Below are 4,701 nucleotides of genomic sequence, written 5' to 3'. Positions count from 1 at the left end.
GGTGTGGAGCTCTGCTGTACCTTGAGTATTAATGCAATTACTATTGTTCTTCTATTCAATTCCGCTTGTTCTTGTTCTAAGATATCACTCGTTCTTCAACTTGATGAATGTGATGATCCGTGACACTCATCATCATTCTCACCTATGAACATGTGACTGACAACCACCTCTGTTCTACCTTCGATTGGGTGAATATCTCTTGGATTCCTGATAGCACGATGCATGGTTGATCGCCTGACAACCGAGTGCTCGCCTGACAAACGAGCCAACCATTCCGTGAGATCAGTGTCTTCGTGGTATAGGCTAGAACTGATGGCGGCATTCAAGAGAATCTGGAAGGTCTAACCTTGTCTGTGGTATTCTGAGTAGGATTCAATGATTGAATGACTGTGACGTGCTTCAAACTCCTAGCAGATGGGGCGTTAGTGACAGACGCAAAAGAATCGATGGATTCTATTCCGGCCTGACCGAGAACCGACAGATGATTATCCATGCTGTGATAGAGCATAGGCGACAAGATGACCATAGCTTGCTTCATACTAACAATCTCCGTGGGATCGACCCTTACTCGCGTAAGGTTTATTACTTGGACGACCCAGTGCACTTGCTGGTTAGTTGTGCGAAGTTGTGTAATGCCATGGTATTGAGCTACCAAGTTTTTGGGGTTCATGACCGGGGATTATGAGAGTTGTGAAAAGTATTGTTCACAATTTCGCGCACCAATTGACATAGCTCATTTGACTTTCCTTTATCATTTAAAGGATGACTTAATGGGGTTGATCCTTGCCAATTCTCATGTTGTGGTTAGTGATAAGGATAGAGATCCTTGACAACCAACCCTTGCCAAGGCCTTTTTGTTATTTGAATTTCCTTATCATTTACTTTTCATGTCTCTTATTCCAAAAACCCGAAAATTCTCCTTCAGAGCCAATAATTGACCACTTTATTGCGATCCTCATGAGACGACCCGGAGTCCAAATACTCCGGTTAATTCTTATTTGGGGTTTCTTTCTTTGTGACAACCAAATTTTTGCATGAAAGGATTATTGTTGGTTTAGAAACTATACTTTACAACGAGACTTCATTTGTGAAATTCTAGACTAGTGCATGAAATTGCAATCACACTTTTGTAATCCGCACAACTAACCAGCAAGTACACTGGGTCGTCCAAGTAATACCTTACGTGAGTAAGGGTCAAATCCCACGGAGATTGTTGGCTTGAAGCAGGCTATGGTTATCTTATTATTCTTAGTCAGGATTATCTTATTATTCTTAGTCAGGATGTAATATCAATAATAATTTTTAGTTTTAATTGTAAAAAGTAAAAGAGCATGAAATAAATACTTATTATGCAGTAATGGAAATTATGTTGGAGTTTTGGAGATGTTTTGTCCTCTGAATTCCTACAACATAATGCTTTTTCACTTTCATAAATGCAAGGCTCCTTCCATGGCAAGCTGTATGTAGGGGATCACCGTTGTCAATGGCTACTTCATATCCTCTCAGTTAAAATGGTCCAAATGCTCTGTCACAGCACGGCTAATCATCTGTTGGTTCTCGATCATGTCGGAATAAGATCCATTGATCCTTTTGCGTCTGTCACTATGCCCAACACTCGCGAGTTTGAAGCTCATCACAGTCATCCAATCCTTGAATCCTACTTGGAATACCACAGACAAGGTTTAAACCTTCCGGATTCTCAAGGATGCCGCCTCTGGATTCTAGCTTATACCACAAAGATTCTGATTAAGGAATCTAAGAGATACTCATTCAATCTAATGTAGAACAGAGGTGATTGTCAGGCACACGTTCATGGATTGAGGAAGGTGATGAGTGTCATGGATCATCACCTTCTTCATAGTGAATCACGAATGAACATCTTAGATAGGAACAAGCGTGTTTGAATGGAAAACAGAAATAATTGCATTAATTCATCGAGACGCTGCAGATCTCCTTACCCCCAACAATGGAGTTTAGAGACTCATGCCATCAAAAGGTACAAAGTTCAGATCTAAAAATGTCATGAGATACAAAATAAGTCTCTAAAAGTTGTTTAAATACTAAACTAGTAACCTAGGTTTACAATAAATGAGTAAACTAAGATAATTAGTGCATAAATCTACTTCTGGGGCCCACTAGGTGTGTGCTAGGGCTGAGATTTAAGCTTCTCACGTGCCTGGGCTATTTCTGGAGTTGAACGCCAGGTTGTAACCTGTTTCTGGCGTTGAACTCCAACTTGCAACCTTTTTTTGGCACTGAACGCCAGACTGCAACATGAACGTCATTTATCTTTGCGCAAAGTATGAACTATTATATATTGATGGAAAGCCCTGGATGTCTACTTTCCAACCCAATTGAGAGCGCGCCAATTGGACTTTCTTAGCTCCAAAAAATCCATTCCGAGTGCAGGGAGGTCAGAATCCAACAGCATCAACAGTTCTTTTTCAGCCTAGATCAGATTTTTGTTCAGCTCCCTCAATTTCAGCCAGAAAATACCTAAAATCACAGAAAAACACACAAACTCATAGTAAAGTCCTGAAATATGAATTTTTTGCCTAAAAACTAATAAAAATATACTAAAAACTAACTAAAACATACTAAAATCTACATGAAATTACGCCCAAAAAGCGTATAAAATATCCGCTCATCATAGACCCTGGCAACGGCGCCATTAATTTGATAGCGAGAATTGCGTTGGTTAGGAATTTCTCTTATAGAAAGAAGAATTTCGTTGTAAGCATAGCTCCAAACCAACAAACAACTATCACATCAAATTAAATTTGGTTGTCACAAGTAACAAACCCCAAATAAGAATTAACCAAAGTATTTAAACTCCGGGTCGTCTCACAAGGAATTGCAATGAAATGCTCAATTATTGGGCTATGAGGATGCAAGGGGGTTTGATTTTTATATTTTTGCAAGAAAAGTAAATGGCATGAAAAGTAAATGAACAATGAACTAACATAAGAAATAGAAAAGTACTCTTGGCTAGACATAGGTAATTAAGATCACCATCCTTGTCTACAAACCATATATTGATAATTATGAGGAACCAAGCTCATTAAGTCTACCTCCAAAAGCTTTAAGTACGTATAATCTACTCCTAAGCTTGAGGTACATCAAATGGCTTGATCAACATCAACTCATAGTGTCTAACCTCACTACTAATTAACCTAGTAGTAGGGTAGTGTCAATGGCTATGAAGTTGATCACCAAGGGTTCTCAAATCACCAATTCATTGAGACCCAATGACTCAAAGTCACTCAATTCCCTTAGCCTAGGCCAAGAGTAAAGGAAACTACTCAAAAACTAGTGAAAGCATTTTAACAAACACCTAGAGTGTAAGAAAAATAAACATCACAAATTGCAAGAATTAGTGAAACCCATGACAAACATAAACAAGAAATCAACAATAGAAATCAAGATGAACATAAAAAGGACATAGAAACATAAAATTGCATTAAAAAAATTAAGATTCAACAATGGTTCATCAACATAAAAGAGAGCAAAGCAAGAAATCAACAAGAGAAACTAAGAAGATTGAGACAATAGAACACTAAAATATAATGAGAACTAAAATCAAAAACAGAATTGAAAGAGAAATTTGAGTGTGATTAACCTAACTTTACCCTAATTGCTATCCTAAATCTAGAGAGAGGAGAGAGCCTCTCTCTCTAGAATTCTAACCTAAAAATGATGAAAACTAACTATGACTACTTGGTTCATTCCCCCTTTAATCCTTGGATTTAATAGCATCAGAAATGAGTTGTATTGGGCCCAAAATGAGCTAGAAATCGCCCCCAACGAGTTGCCCAAAATGGACCCATGCTGCTCCATCGGTGCATGCGTGCGCCCCTATACATCAGGAAACTATGAAATATTTTATATCATTTTGAAGCTCCGAATGTTAGCTTTCCAACGCAACTGGAACCGCCTTATTTGGATCTCTTTAGCTCAAGTTATGATCGATTGAGTGCAAAGAGGTCAGGCTTGACAGCTTTGCGGTTCCTTCATTTCTTCATGAGTTCTCCCACTTTGCATGCTTTTCTCCTCACTTCTTCCATCCAATACTTACCCTATGAACCTAAAATCACTCAGCAAACATATCAAGGCATCGAATGGAATTAAAGTGGATTAAATTTAGCTATTTTACATTTAAGCACAAATCAAGGGAGAATTGCAAAACCATGCTATTTCATTGAATAAATGTGAGAAAAGGTGATAAAATCTCCCAAATTAAGCACAAGATAAACCACAAAATCGGGGTTTATCATGAAGCTTCACTGAATTACCTTCAGATTATTTTTCAGAGCCACTCGACGCTTTAGGGCTTCCTCTTTGATCCGAACTCTTTCTCGGACTTCTGGAAGTAGATCGAGCTCTTCCCTTTGAGCTTGGGAGTTTTGGTGTCTTCGTTGTAGAGGATCACTCTAGGAGATCCTTCTTCTATTTCCATGGGAATCATTCCCTCCATTCCGTAAGCAAGCCGGATTGGTGATTCTTTGGTGGTAGAGTGTGGTGTTGTCCGATATGCCCATAGGACTTGCGGAGGCTCTTCGGCCCAAGCTCCCATGGCGTCCTATAGTCTCCGTTTTAACCCTGCCAGTATGCCTTTGTGGCCTGTCCATTAGCTTGTGGGTGCTCTATAGAGGTGAACTGATGCTTGATTTTTAAATCGGCTACCAGGTTTCTGAAGCCCGT

This window comes from Arachis duranensis, chromosome 5 (genome assembly GCF_000817695.3).
Source record: "Arachis duranensis cultivar V14167 chromosome 5, aradu.V14167.gnm2.J7QH, whole genome shotgun sequence".
NCBI classification, from domain to species: Eukaryota; Viridiplantae; Streptophyta; class Magnoliopsida; order Fabales; family Fabaceae; genus Arachis; species Arachis duranensis.
Note: the sequence above shows the minus strand (reverse complement) of the source record.